We start from the raw sequence: 16,092 nt of genomic DNA, 5'->3' as shown, positions 1-16,092 counted from the left end.
CGGTAGTTTAACAACAATATTAACAACGGGAGGATGACGATATGGAATGACTACAAAGAAGTGACTGGAAAGGCTTCCTTCTGCTGTCAAGAAGACTTATTAGTGAAGGCAAAACCTGTGCAGGGCTCCCCTCTGTCTGCCTTAACTCAACAATTGGCTCTACATTTGCCTTGGGGAATGGAAAACAACTGTTGCAGCCATGCAGCCAGAACTCACAAACCCCAAGTTTAAAAGCAACCATGGAAGAAAGAAGCTATGTTCCCTCCTTGATCAGAAATCAAGCCAAGGCAGTGGCCAAGGAGAAAAGCACTTAAGCATCATGCTGGTCATGATGGTGCATGCCTATAATTCCAGTCATTGTGGAGGTGGAGCTGGAAGGATCTTGGTCCAAGGCCAGCCCCAGTCAAGAGCTGGAGACTCTACCTGAAAAACAACTAAAACAAAAAAGGACTGGAGGTGTGATACAGTGCTTTCCTAGCAAGCTCAAGGCCCTGAAACTGTGAAGCAGATGGGGAATTTTTTCTGTCCATCCTTCAATAGCAACCATGCCCACCATCTTGAATGGTTCTCAGCATCTCTCTCTCCTGACACTGTGGACTTATCTGGTCTCATGGTCTCCACTTCGTTTTCTTACTGCAAGCTCACAGACCCCACCCCTCAGATGACTCCACCCCTCAACCCAAATGCCTTCCACAGGGCTCCCTGTTGCTGACCAAACACAGTTCAGACTCCTCATTTTGTCACCTGTGTCCTATGAGTATGGGCTTAACTTGCATTTCCATTGTTGTCTTCTGATCATCTTTTAGTCATTTGGATGGTAAATACACTGCCTATCAAATATCAGGCATTGTTTTAGATGTTGCAACTCAGGAATCAACAAGGCTGACAAACTCCATGACTTCCAGGGGCTTTAATTCTAATGGATTAATAATAATGCCATCAAAAGAGGTGATGGATCTTCCATGGTCATCATAGCCCAATTGTGGCTCCAGGCATAGGGAAGGATGGGCCAGCCTTTCCAGGAGGTGACCTGACACAAGATCTGGGTGCTATGGATTTAGATTTCAGAAGAGCCGTCCCATCAGAAAGAATAGTAAGTACAGAGCTCTAGTGGGGATGGCTTAACATGGTGAGGCAGAGAAGGAAGGTCAGAGGGTAGGCCACAGGAAAGTGGGCCAAGAGACCGGCCATGGGGGCCATGGAAGGAACTTGGCTTTGGTTTCCACTGTGGTTTGAAGTCCCTGGGGAGGTCTCCCTGCTGAGCTGAGCATCCACAGTAGGAAGCAAGGCTCTTGATCTTTTGAGGCTAATGTAACTTCAAGTTCCTTTGGATCGAATCCAAGCTCATTTTAAAAATCTTTCAGTACTGGGGTTGAATTCAGGGCCTTGCTCTTGCTAGGCAAGCTCTCTGCCACTTGAGCCTTGTCCCCCAGTCCTCTTTTGTTAGGTTGTTTTTCAGATAGGGTTTTGCTTTTTTGTCTGGTCTGGTTTGGGACCTTGATCCCCTTACCTATGCCTCGCATGTAACTGGGATCACAGGTGTGTGCCACCATGCATGATATATTTGTTGAGATAGGGGGGTGGATGTCATGAACTTTTTGCCCAGACTTGCCTCAAACTGCAGTCCTCTTGATCTCTGCCTCCTGTGTAGGTGGGATTACAGGTGTGAGCTACTGATCCTGGCCCTAGACCTTGAATAAACTTATTTGGGCTCAAGGATGCTAGGGGATGATCTTGGCTCAGCTTCTCCAGACTCATCTGGACTCCAGAGTTTAGGTTAAACTTTGGCTGCTCCACATGGTTTCATTCTGGAGCCCATCCTTTTCCTGAGGATGCTTTTCTGATGTTGGATCACAGGAACTATGAGGACAAGCCTGTTCTCTCCTGCCCCTTGAGGTCTCCCTGATCATCTCCTTTGCCATTGGGTCAGGCAAGTCATGCACACCAGCCCAATACCATTGCACTCCTCCTCGGTGGGATCACTGCAAAAGGAGAAATAAGATCTATTTTTCTGTTATAAGTGAGTCTCAGGGCCAAGAATACAATCTTTCCTACTCCACTATAGTTCATGCTTGCAGACCTGTTGACATTGTCTGAAGTGACTTTGTCAGTGAATGCTGGGCACCCATGGGTGATGCTCTGGGTTTTAGGGAAGGCACTTTATGGCTCTCAAACCACTCTTGTGTAGCCACAGATCCATACTGCAATACATTCCTTGCAGTAAGGAAGGAACGGAGGAGAAAGGTATGCAGCATCATGCTGCCCTTTGGGAAAGTTATTTTCACTTTAAGTTAGACAGGTGCTTTTCTACCTGCTGCTTTCTCTGCCCCTTCCACCACACTCAACTGACCATCAAATAGTCAATTCATGAAGTTACCAGGAGTGGAACAGAAGACAACAAAGGATGAGAGACGTCAGCAATTCTTTGGAGGATGGAGAGCAGATTGGAGTGTTAATGAGGCACAGACTAAACATAGCTGAAATTAGAGGCCCTTAGGAAGGTTTGACAATAAGGTGTAAGGGGCACACCCTGGAAGGCTCTTCTGTGGCATGGATTAGGAGTGAGGCTACAAACAGATAGACTGGTGGGGAATGTGTTGAAAGACCACTTTGACTCCCAGACCATCTTTTCTATCCTAAAAACTCAAATGTTCACCATCTTTAGCCATCAGGGAAATCAAAATCAAAATCAGGATTACATCTCACCCCAGTCAGAATGACTATCATCAGGAAAACAAACAAGAAATCCTGGAGCAAATGTGGGGAAAGGGAACTCTTATACACTGTTGGTGGAATAGAGATCAGTCTGGCTGCTATGGAAATCAGCATGGAGAGTACTCAAAAAAAGAAGACTGGATCTACCATGTGGCCATGCTATATAATGCTCCTGGGTAAACACCCAAAGGGTCTAAGTCAACATACATTAGAGCCACCTGCATTCCCATGTTTATTACAGCATTATTCACAATAGCCAAGCTATGCAATCATCTGTACCCATCAATGGATGAATGAAGAAAGAAAATTTCATGTGTACATACATAGTGGAGTATTATTCTACCATTAAGAAGAATGAAATCAGGACGTTTACTGGAAAATCCATGGAACTGAAGATTATCATGTTAAGCCAAACAAGCCGAACTCAGAAAGATAATCTGAATTCATCTTTCTCTCACATGAGACAAGTGTGTTTTCTCTCATGTGAGGAATTAGATAAATAAATAAGACAGGAAAGTTGAAGGGGGAGCTATTAAGGAATAGTGACCAATGGGAAAGAGAGAAGGGGGATAAGTGTGGGGAACGGGAAGGGTAAATACAAAGTACCTTATATTCATGTATAAAAATGTCATAATGAAACCTAGTACTTTGTGTAATTAATATACGGTGCGAGTGAGAATCAGTCAAAGGACTACTCCCTACCACCTGGCAGGGATGTTTGTTTTCTGGAGAAAAACTGAGTGAGGGGAGGTCTTTACCCAGGAACATCAGGTCCAAGTGAGGATGAGGTAAGGAGATGCTGGGGAAAAGATATCAGGTGAACTCCTCCCATTACTACCATTCTTCTCCACTTCCTCAGTTGTGCCTGTCGGTCTTATCTCCCCCAGCAGAAGGTTGAATGGTTGTTCTACAGAGTAGAAGGTCACAGAGAAAAGACCTACAGGTCCTGACCCTTGAAGATGCCCATGGCAATGGCTGGGCCATGTCCTCCTGGCCTATTGATGCCATCAGTTGACAAGCTCTTATGTGGCATTTCCAGCTGGGCTCTGTGTCTCATTCTAAAAGATCCCCAGACATTTCAAGAAAGCATGAAAGCAGTGCCCAAACTATCAGGGAGGAAAATTCAGAAGAAAGAAAACCAACATGGAGAGCAAGAGCAGGAGAAAACATGAGAAAGAAAAATCCCTACAAAATCTCTGGAGAAATAAGAGAAGATTTGCATTCAAGGAACAAAGACTAGAAGGAGAAAACAAGAAAGGGCTCTTGAAAGATAAAGCCATAATGGCCAATGAAAGATTTGTGAAGTAAAGGGAAGAAATCTCCAATAAAGTAAGAAAAAAAATCTGATAGCCTTTGGAAAGGATAAGATAAACCATTTGAAGTAAATTACCACGTTTTACTGAATCATTAAAATGGCAGAAGGAGGTAGTTGTAATTTTTCCTGTCTTCCCAGAGAGGAAACTGAGGTTCCAGGGAGCTTATATCATTTTCTGAAGATCACACATGGTAGCAAAGCAGAGCTAGAAACTGAACCCATGTCTGTGTGATCCCAAAACCTTGGGAAGAGCAGAGTCTGCAGAGCTTGCTATGGAGGTGCAGTGGGAGGAAGCCCAAAAGTCAGATGGATCTGAGAGCATTATCTTTTCCACCTTCATGTCATGAGGGTAACTATAAATCACAGACATCCATCTTCAAAAGCTTTTTGTGATGAGATATAAGAGAGGCATCCCCTGTGCTGAACAGGGCCTCAAAATTGGGTCCTGTCTTCTCCTAATCTGGAGCTTGTATGAAATCCCAATAATACTTTGTCCTGGGATTTTATCTCATAAAGTTATACACATTCAAAATGTCAAGTCATCCTTCTGTCAGACTTACTGGGGCATTTTCATAAGATGTCAGGGAGATTGAGGAAGCAGTTATACATCATGGAACTCATTCTGATGGATTAAGTCAGGTCATAGATGTCAAGTCAGAGGAAAATGTGGTGTCAGAAGAAACAGCCACTAACAACTGGGACTAGCAGACCTTCTGATGGATGGCTCATCCCTGACTGTTGGTCACAGACAATGGAAGGAGATAAGACTCCAACAGACCTGGCTCCTTTTTCAGTTTTCACCCTTCCTTTCTTCCCTCCTTTCTTTCTTTCCTTCCTTCCTTCCTTCCTTCCTTCCTTCCTTCCTTCCTTCCTCCCTCCTTCCCTCTCTCCCTCCCTCCCTTCCCTTCCTCTCTACTTATCTCCCTCTCATCTTCCCTTCCTTCCCTTGCTTCCTCCTTTCCTCTCTTCCTCCCTCCTTGTTTCCCTTCCTTCTTTCCTCCCTCACTGCTTCCTTCTTCCTTCCCTCACTTTTCCTCCCTCCCTCTTTTCCTCCTTTCTTCCTTCTTGCAGAACACAGAGGTCAACATTATCAATGTGGTTGATAAGGGCTAGGGTCTTTTTTTTACTCTTACTATCATATTGTTGTTGTACTGGGGGTATATTGTGACAATTCCAAAAGCTTGTACTGTATTTGAGGACATGATTTAAACATGTAACAACAATAGACTTCCAGACACTGAGCTGGAATCACAGAGACTTGGTCATCAGTCTTGAGCAGAGCTGGGTGACGTTCTCCATTGGTCCCTAGGGTGAAGTCTCTTCCTGCTGAGCTCAAGGCAGAGGGCCAACTAATGAATCAAGAAAGGAGAGGGAGGGGCTGTGCTTCCCAGAGCCAGTTCCACCCTTGTGGGACTCTGGGGACTGCAGTGCTCTTCTCTGGGAAAAAGTGGGTAGGACTGAAGTGGGGCTGGATGTGTTATGTTATTAACACCCCTCCTCTTAGAGGAAGCATAAGGAGCAAGGCCTGTGTTCCCTTTAAGTCACAAGCAAATACTGGCATAAAGAATGTTTTAAAGGGTGGAGGTGGCACTGTGGAGTACCCAGGACACAGCCCTATGCAGAGTAGGTGTGAAAAGGCCATGTGGTGTGGTTTTGTTTTTGTTCCCTTCCTGAAATACATTTTAACAAACATTTGGAAACTCTGAAGTAATTCATTCCTAATTTTCCCTACTAGTACCTGGGAAACTCTCTTGTGACTTAGAGAAGTCACTGTGCCATCCTCAGGAATGCACTTCATCATCTTGGGTCTCAGCTGGTGTGTCTGTAAGCCAGGCATAGCACCAACTGCTTTATTCACCTCCAGGGTCTCTGTGGAGATCAAAACACAGCACTGTTGTGGAAAAAAACATCACAAACTCTAAATACTACAGAAGATAGATCCAGTGATACCCACTATTATAGACATCCAACCTTGAAGAACTTTTCCTCCACAGCCCCTTTCTCTGATACCTCTCCTCACAGGGCACCTCCTTGTCTCTGATCCATGGAAATGCTCAAGAGAGAACCCTCCTTGGTCACAGCCCTGCTCTTTTGTTTTCTACCCCTGCCCTGACTCTTAGTGCTCTGGCTCGGGTAACAAGCAGCAACCTGCCCAGTTACAATCAAAAAAGAAAGAAAAATATATAGATTTTTTTTTTAAGTCTGCACCTTTTGCTCAGAAATGGCACAGCTAAAGAGGTCTTAAGGCACAGTGATTAACTTTCTTCGAAAGCCTGTGCACCTGGGAATACACAGCAAGACACAATAGGCTGAGCAAATATTAGACAAATATCATTTTCTGCAATGCCCACTCTGCTGGAGATGAATGGATTGACTTTTCAAACACTACAAGAGCGAACCAGCCAGCCTGGATTCAAGATCAACATCTCTTGCCTTTCTTTCCTTTCCACCCCTCCCTCCTTTTCTAATTTCTAGAGTAAATGTATACAAAATATTTATTTAAAATAGAGGCACTCAGAAAGCAAGCTGTGCAAATAATTAATGGTCTACAGTCATGTGTGCCTGATGTGGGTGACACCACTCTCTTTTATTCTGTGATTGGAACCTGTGTTGGTCTCAACCTGGCCTGTGACTCAGAAACACCTGGGGAAGACTCATGGTGCTACTGTGGTTCAAAGATGGTGATATTCACAGCTCTTGCACCCCTTCCACCAGTGGTGGCATGGAAAAGTGTGAGCAAAGCACTGGAGACTGAGGACCCCAGAAGGCACAGAACCACTCACTTTCTCAAACGAGAGTCAGGGATCTGTGGGTGGGTTTTGATTAGGTGTGAGAAGACATTGTACAGTGAATCCTATCTGAACCTGAAAGAAAAGAACTAATGAACACCAATGAATTGCTTCCTGATGGGGAATGTAGCAAGTTGAGCAAAGTGCTTTGGGTCAAGCTGTAGCCTACAAGTGACGGGAAGGTCGTCTTGAGGCAGGGCCATGCTTGAGGTGGTCTTTCCATGACCCAATGATTGATGGTATCCCTTAGGTACTTTACCAACTGTTGAGGAAACAAGGCCCAGAGAGGTGAAGGGGCTTTCCTTGTGTGACACAATAATGCAGGAGAGAAGCTAGCATTGCAGGAGTATCCTGAGTTGTAGACTGCCCAGCTAGGCCTTCATCTCTTGTGCCTTCTGGACAGGAGCTGACTATGCTCTGAAAAGAAGGTCAAAAGCTACCTATCTTCCAACTTGAAGCATTGCCATGGTCTGGCCCCCCTGATTGATGCTGCACATCCCAGTCCGGCATCACCTTATGCACATATGTCCCCTCATCCTCTAAGCTAAGATTCTAGTGGCTTCCATATCATCATTCAGGGCTCCCAATTCTCAGCCTTTTCTCTTTTCCTACTGCCTGAAGCAAAGGTCCCAGCATGCCTTACTGATGAGTCTATGCGTATTAGGACAAAATGGGTAGAAGTAGGGTTTTCTCATTGCTCCGGGCCCCATCTGATGGTGGTCACCAGGATCTGACATTCTCATTTTTCTTGCTGGGGAACAGGGATTTTTATCTTGTCTCTGGAAGAGAGAATGACAGGAAAGCCACAGCAGCCGGGGTTGGAAGACAGACTGTGGTTTCTCATCATTAAAAAAATTAAAGTATACAGACAGAAATGTGGTTTTGCTTTATAACTGTATCCTGTCAACTAAATATTTCATTTAGACCTAATGCCTGAGCCAAATGAGAATCCCAAGCAAAACTGCACTATTAGAATACACTTAATTATTGATTCAGCCAGGCAAAAAATAAAAAATAAAGAAACCGGGTGGTACTCTAATTCCTCTTATCAAGCATCTCAAGTGCTAATATGCACTTGAACAGCTGCTATTATCCTGGGGAGCCCACTGCCTTCAGCTGCAAAATGTGCAACCTCACACCAGCCACATGGAGCCAGACTGAAGGCAATGGCGGAAGCCCTTCCTCTTTCTCCAGTTCATTTCTCCAGGGAGGGCTGGGCAGAGGCCCTGTGGCTGGCGCCAAGAAGGGAGCCTCCACCAGGTGTCTTTCTAACCTCCTGTGTCTTTCTCACATGAAGAAAAAGTGGCCATGTCATTTTATGTCTTGGAGGTATTAGATTTTTACATTTGGGCCCAACCTGGAAATTTTAGATACTCTCAAAATATCACTCCCATGCTGTCTTGTATTTCTTCAGTTTTTTCAATAACACAGATAGTGAACTTAGCACACGTGGCATTATTGGGGTGATAGAATTAAAAGTCGGTTTCACCTAAAAATAATTTTTTGGGGGGAGAGGAAAAAGAATAGAGGTGCCTGGGAGGAGGGAATGTTAATAATTGTGTGTGTGTGGTGGGGAGAATGGTATGATTGTATGATGTGACTGAGGAAGACAATGTTAGAATGTCAGACTCAAAAATGTATTTAAAATGCAACTTTATTGTATATCTATTTTTGCTATCCATATTTTAATATTTTCCTTTTACATGGTGATTATTTTAACCATTACTTACCTTTATTTATCCACTCACCTACCAAGCAACCATTCAACTTATCTATCATTTCATCTTTTCATCTATCTATCCTTCCATTATCTATCCATTCTTCCCTTCCTCCATCCTTCTATCCATACATCCCTCCTTGCATCATCCATCCATCATCTATTTATCTGTCCATCCATCGTCTTTCCATTCACCCATCCTTCCATTATCCACTCATTCTTCCATTATCCATCCATCCTTCCATCTATCCATTGAAGTACTAGCATATGCAAGATATTGAAAGTCAGTACTCTCATGTAGAATTGTGGTGTTAAGGAAAGTCTTTATACAAGCTCCCTGAGGGAAGACACAGCCTTCTGAGTCATATAACAGGACAAAAATATGTCAAGTATTTATGACCAATATATGCTTGGGGAGATATTACAACCAAAGTTCAGGAAGTTTAAGTCTTCTGAAGACAGAGGTGATAGAATTAGCAAGTCAAAGGAGACGTATAGTCCACTCTTTCCCTACCTTGACCTAAATCCTAGTCAAAATGATTACCTTAATGGTCTCACAAATGATGCTGATCCACGGTTCTTTACCATTTGAAGAGACCAGCATGCCAGTTTGCCCAAGGCTGAGGAGATTATACGCAAATTGGAATGAGTTGTGTTCCCTACTTCCTTTGTTCTCAGAACTCCTTCAATCTGGATTATGACTTTCTTGCTTCTGTCTATACAAATCTTTCTTAGCTCAAATCCTACTGTTTCTATGAAGATTTACCTAGCTATTACTCCTTTTTAAAATTGCATTTCAATTAGAGTCACTACTAGACTGCTTGCATGTATACAGTGAGGTTGCTTTGGTGAATCTTCTTTAGTAGCTTATACACATCATTTTGGAACAATACTGGAAACTTCTCCAGGGCAGAAACAGGACTAACTCCTGTCATGTATCCCATTTACTACAGCTCTTGAAAACAGTTCTACATTTCATCTAACCTGATTTCCTCCTGCTGAATTTTAATCCTTGTATTCCCTACTCTTTTTTCAGAAAAGATTGACATGAGTCACTTTCCCACCAGTACAGGTCCTTCTAAAACATGAAGCCAATGTCCAAACTCCCTCAAGCCCTTTCTCTCTTTCTTCTAAGTGAGTGTTTTTCCTTTACTCAGTCCTCCAAGGCACTATTTCCCTTTCATATTGTTCTTTGCTTTCCTTTCTATTATTCTTCAAGCACGGAGTCCAGACAGGACATGGTGTCTAAAGGGACACTGGCCATACATGTTGTCCATGTCTGGTTTGAAGAGTGCTGTGGCTGTGTGAGCCTGGGAGGCTCATTTGCTGACTTTATCACACAGGCCTGTAGAGGAGGAAAGTGGCTTGGGGAGACTCAGAGGCAGCATTCTGTTTTTCAGAAAGAAGCATGCGAGGACCCAGCTTCTTTTTGGGAATCCCTACTTCTTGTCACCTCTCCAGCAGGGCCTGTGATCACTGACTTTGCCTACACCTTCACCTTGGCTGCCCAGGGGGTGTACTGTAACTTCTTTGTGTGCTGATATAAGAGGAAATGCCCAGAGAGGCCCGAGGGATGCACAAAGCAAATGGCAGTTTGTGGTGTTAAGGAAAACAACATGGGAGAGTCAGAGCATGGAAAACAGGAAATCAATGATGTGTAAAGACCGGCAGAGCAATCAGGGTTGGGACCCTGGCTCTCGCTTGTGGCTGGTTGGGTAAAATGTAGTTGCTTGTGGCTGGGTGTATTTTCTCCCCTCATGGAAGAGGGAGATATTCCTGAACCCCCTCCCATTTCCAAACCATAAGAAGACTCTATGGAAGTGATCAGGGTTATGGGAGTGGTGCTGGTTAGTTGACTGGAAAAATGGCTGCATAATGTTTTGCCACCCTGGGCCCATGCCTCTTACACTGTGACTTTGCAGCTGCCCCCAACAGAAAGAGGAGACTTTCTATCCTCTAAATATGAACTGATTTTCTTTTACTTGGTTTAGCCAATAAAATGCAGCAGAAATGATAGTGCGTCACTTTCAAGCCTAGAACCAAAGAGCTTTTGTGCACTTTTGCTCTCTCTTCTGGAGGTGTCACCATGTGGAAAGCCTGAGCTAGCCTACTGGATGATGGGAGATATGTGGCCCCATTACTCTGTTGTCACAGCCAACACACAATCACACCAGGTGTGGGAGTGAGACATCCAGGACCAGCCAGACTTTGGCCTACCCACCAGCTGACCATTCTCACAGGAAGGAGCTTAGTCAAGACCAGTCACAGAACTTCCCAGCAGGCTTGCAGGCTTGCAGGATTGTGAGATGATACTTGTTGATTGCTTTAAGCTTTTGGGATAGTTTTCTGTGCAGCATAGTTAAGTGATGCAGAGATTGAAAGGGTGAGGGTGGGAGGTCTTGCCTACCAGATTCAAGGGTGTTAGGAGGAATCTGCTTTATTTATTACACAGGATTCTTCATGATTTGGACACATCATCTTTTGGTTATACTTCTTATCACTAATTCCCACCTCCCTGCATCCCTATCTCCTCCCCTCCCCATACACAGACACATACACCAAGTCCTTGGCTTACTGAGCTCCATGCCCAGTATGAACTCATGCTCTGGGTTCTGCTGCTCCCTTTCCCGGGACATTGTCTTATTTCCCTTCAAGGATCATGCCCTGGGGTTCAAAAAATATGATGCCTGGGCCTTAACTGTCCATATATCTTAAAGCACTCAGATGACTCTAATGGGGTAATGGGGAGTCTGGGCTGAACCATGGCAAGTCTAGTCTCTTTGGGCAGAGGTGTGTGTGTGTGTGTGTGTGTGTGTGTGTGTGTGTGTCTACATACATGCCTGCATACACCTCTATAGTGACTTCCTTCTTTCCCATCAGCTTTCTTTGAGCTTCCACTCCTGCCATTTCCAAAACTAACTAGAAGTCCAGGGTTACACCATCTTGATGCCATGTTCTACTGTCACTCTGTTTCCTACAGAGAAGTGGTGTGAAAAACATGGTGTTTTTCTTTTTTGTCCTGTCCAATAATTTCTATAAAACTATCCACAAAGGCTGTTTTGTGTAAAATATTTTACTGAAGGGATACAGGGCAGGGCAGAGTGGTAGCATATGGCAAAGAACTTAAAATGATCATTAGCTTGTTTTTAAGAGTCCTTCTCTGACATTTGCCTCTTCCTGGTAAATAGATTCTCTCTTTTCACCCAATACCCTTGGTTTCCCCTATTTATTTCCGTTCTTGCCTCTTGACTTTTCCCAAAAGGAATACCTGAGTAGACTAAAAGTTCTTCTCTATACTACAGAGCAATTCCTTGATTCAGTCCCCCTCCTGGTAGGCCCTGCTCTGGGGCCTTTTTATCCCTTATGGTCCATCAAGGTGGATTGCTGAATAGAAGACAGCTTTCCAATTTCAGGAGTTCTGCCTCAAGCTTTAACACAAGTTATTTCTTCCCCCTACCACCTATAATTTTTGCCTACTCACTGATTTACCTATTGTTCCCTCTCTCTAGCAGCTAGGAAGCAACATGAAGGCTGGCTTCATATTGGTCATTCACCAATGTGTTCTCAGGGCTTAGCAGAGGTACATAGGTGTCCATCTGATGGGTAAATGATAACCATGCAGGAATCTGTAGGTCAGTATGAAGCTGGAAGGACTGTGCCAGGCTTTGGTTTGGAGAATGCCAAGGGTCCAAAACTGGGGAAAGTCAAATCTACAATGAGAAAATCCAGTTTGGAACAAAACAGGCAAAGGCCATAGCTGAACAGCTGAGAAGGAAGAGGTTCAGGGTGAGGGTGAGCAGAGTGTCAGGCAGGTCCAGGTCAGAGGTCTGGGGTCCTTGTGGCAGGCTTCCATGTTGTGTGGCTAAGTCAGGAGTTTAATAAAGCAGAACTAAGGAGGGAACATGGCCGCTTTGTTACCCACATCACTCCCTCTCCCTTAGTGTGAATCAGATGTGTGTTTATTTGCACACAGACAGACACATACACACACAAAATCACACATAGTTATACGTGGACTACATGGATCAGACTTTTAGAATCAGGTGTGAAAATGCCAGTCACATCAAAACCATCTGGTGTTCAGAACAATTTTCTTCCTTTAAAGAAGTCATACAATATAGTGCTTCAGAGCACCATGATTTGGAGTCAGACTGTCCATGTTGCTGGTTCCACCTCTTAGTAGCATGCGACCTGAGGTGAGGAAACTGCAGGAGCTGTGCTTTCCTCTACTCTACCAGTAGAGTCACATCACCTAATGCACAGGCTTACTAGGAGCTTAAATAAAATAACATTAAATAAAATGCTCTGTTATGTATACTTAGTATGGCCTTTGGCACCCAATAAAATAAAGCAATCATCAGTGGTAAGTGTCAACAAATACTTTCCAGCTGCCACCTGTGCCCTGTGCTTTGCTGGATGAGATGGACATGAAGAATAAGTGACTCGAGCCTATAATCCTAGCTCATTAGGAGGACTGTGGTTTGAGCCTAGCCCAGGCAAGTTACTGAGACCCCATCTCAACCAATAATAGCTGAGCATGGTGGTGTGCACTTGTCATCCTAGCTATGTAGGAAGAATAAATAGAAGGATCATGGTGCAGGCTAGCCCAGGAAAAAACACAAGACCCTATTTGAAAAATAAATAAAGCAAAAAGGGCTGGTGGTGTAGCTCAAGTGGTAGAGTACCTGCCTAGCAAGTGTAAGGCTCTGAGTTCAAACCCAGTACCACCAAAAAATGTCCATATTCACAAGTTTTAGCAAGTAAAGGCACCTTCACATGTTTCCCTATACATACTAAGTAAGGAAGTGGCAATTGGGGTTTATCCTGAGTTCTCCATACCAGTGTCTAAAAAATGTGCTATTTGACTTCCCTGGTGACTCCAGGCTGGAAGAAAGAAAAGACACTGCCTTAAAGGAGAGAGAACCACCTATGGAATGCCCCATTTGGCTGCATCTCAGGTTTTTCTAGGCGATTTCCCCACTGCCCAAAAAACCAATGAGGTCTGACCTTGCAAGATGGGATGAGCTCCCAGCCCAGAGCAGTGTGACTGCAGCTGAGGACGGGCCCATTCATAACCCAGGCACAGACAGACCTGTTAGCGACATTGCTGCGGGCGGGCTATTACTTACAATGTAGTTAGTGTCGCTTAACCAGAATGGATGGGACACAGTATTTGAGAGAAGAGCCCTAAATCTGACAAAGAAGAAAATAAGTTACAGTAATGGTGGGCTGGTCTAGGAACGTAGGGGGCAGGGGCAGGGGTTACAGCTGAAGATAGGTCCTCCCTACTCAATACGATTGTTTTTCTCTTTTGGTAAAATGTTCACGATTAAAACTCCCAGGGAAAAATCAGATGTGAGATTCAATCATTGCTTAGGGAGAAGGGGACATCGCTGCCATGAAAACAAGAATTGTTTGGTGGGGGGCAGAGAAGGAGCAGCAGGGGTTAGGGACAGTGGCAAAGCACAATCATGGGGATGAAGCATTGGGAACTGTAACTGGAAATTTTTCTAAGGTTTGCTGTCCATGCAGGTAGTCTAGTTCTGTCACCTTAAGGGTCTACTCTGTAGTCTTCAAAGTTCAGTCCTTCCCTACAAGCCATCAAAGGCAGCCCTGGCTGTCTCTGCTGAGATTTTTTTCCCCAACTGCCAAGTTCTAAGTCCCACTACGATTTCTTTTTCCTTAGTGGATGGAGTTCTTTTGCCGATGGGGACCACCCAGAAAGATATGGGTAGATAAATTTTCCATTCTCTCCTGATCTTGTCTCCTTTCTGGGTTTCTTGGGGCATCATCAACAAAGTCAAAGGCACAAGGAAATAGATCTGAATAATTGTTTTCTAGGGTAATTTTGTGCCCAGACCCATGACATGACACTCTAGTGGGCCCTACACCACCAGCCTGCAGCTCAAGTTCCATCTGCCCAGTGAAGGTTTTCTTCAACTCTTGGGCCTGTGTTGCTTTCTTCTGTATCTGGTAGGGAGCTGTGGCCTGGTGATGGGTATATAGGCTTGGAGGAGAGAAATGGGATTAAATCTAAGATCTGAAGACTTTGGTCTATAGAAACTTACTCTTGCTTGATTCTTGCTATAGAATGGATTAATCATAGTACCTATTTTGCAGAGTGCTTGTGATCATTGAGGAAATGTATATAAAGTACTTATCGCCATACACATTCAATAAGAAGTCTTCTAAGCATCAAAAAAGAAAATGGATGGGGAAAAAAGTGTTGAAAGTTTGAATACTGAAAGGAGGGGGAGATCTGCTTATCTGGTCCAGCCCTCATCATGGCTGCTCACAGAACTTGCACAAATGGAAAACATCACTTTCTCACAACAATGTTTCATTGTTGGAAGAGACACAAAGCGTTTTTAAAAAATTATATTTAAATATGTATTTAACAAATATTGTGGCTTTCCAATTATTTTACCAACCATCCTGTGTTTTCCTAGGATATAACAGTGCACCAGACAAATGGGAGGCCACCTCCATGGACCATCCCTTGGGATCAGATTTAGAAAGCTCTATCTGAACGCTTCCCAATCCCAGCTTTCTTCAACTGTTCCTTATATGTGAGTTGGGATGAACAAAGTGTCTTTCCTCACTTTCACCATCCCCTAAAGATAGAGGCAAACAATATTCATATGGCTCCAGAGTTACTCTTTCCAAAGAAATAATAAAATAGAGCAACACTAGCTGGTATAACAAATAAGCACTACACACACACGCACACAAAACTGGCTTAACACAATGGATACATGTTTCCACATTCACCTAGTAGTTCACTGCCGAAAGGCCCTTTGGATGGCAGTTAGGGTCCAGCCACTCTTCAGTATTGTCTCTGTATTTTCACCATGAGCTGTGAAATCCTGCACATTCAGCTGGTAGATGGAATGAGAGAGTGAAGGAGGTGCACCTACTTCTTAAGCGCCATGTCTTGAAAGTGGTGTACATTATTTCTGCTCACATTCCATTGACAGGAATTCCAATCACATGGCCCTTTCTATCTCCAAGAGAGGCTAAGAAATTCTTGTCCACGGTTGGAGTTATTTGCATCATCACATTTCCAGTATAGAAGCTAGTTATCTGCTATTAGAAGGGCCAAGGGCCAAGTTCGTGGTAGTAAGAGTAATGTGCATTTGAAAGTGACACAGGAGGTCTTTGGAAGGAAATCATCTCTGTGATACCTTCTATTTCATTTAGGGACTTCTTCCTTGCTTTCTCCCACCAAAGTTGCAGTATAGAGTTTATCTTTCTCTCCACCTTGTAGAGACAGCAGAAACTGAGCACAGAAGAATGTCTGAGACAGCAGAATTTGAGAGCCGGAATGAAGCAGGGACTGACCCTTTTTTACTCTGGCCTCTAAGATAGGCATGTGGGACAGAAAGGCCAGATGGGGGAGGAATGAAAGGACAAAGACTATTGGAAAGAAGGTGAGTGAAGAGGTGAGTGCAGGCAAGTTAGGTTCCCCATGAGAGATGTGGAGGGTACTGCTTTCCTGTGTGGTGCTAGAGACCAGATAAGCTTAGAAGAACCTTCACTATATTTCCCTTTTCTTT

General features: G+C 44.0%; 1 long non-coding RNA gene across 1 annotated transcript in view; it reads right to left on the bottom strand.

Annotated features, from left to right (window-relative positions):
* Window positions 1-16,092, bottom strand: part of LOC141417958 (uncharacterized) — a 155,342-nt gene that overhangs the window by 62,964 nt on the left and 76,286 nt on the right. The window contains exon 3 of the long non-coding RNA XR_012442559.1: window positions 5,769-5,899. This is a non-coding gene — a long non-coding RNA (uncharacterized lncRNA). The remainder of the gene's footprint in view (window positions 1-5,768; window positions 5,900-16,092) is intronic.

Source organism: Castor canadensis, chromosome 2, assembly GCF_047511655.1.
Source record: "Castor canadensis chromosome 2, mCasCan1.hap1v2, whole genome shotgun sequence".
NCBI lineage: Eukaryota > Metazoa > Chordata > Mammalia > Rodentia > Castoridae > Castor > Castor canadensis.
The sequence above is the reverse complement of the archived record's forward strand: the minus strand, read 5'-3'. Positions and strand labels throughout refer to the sequence as shown.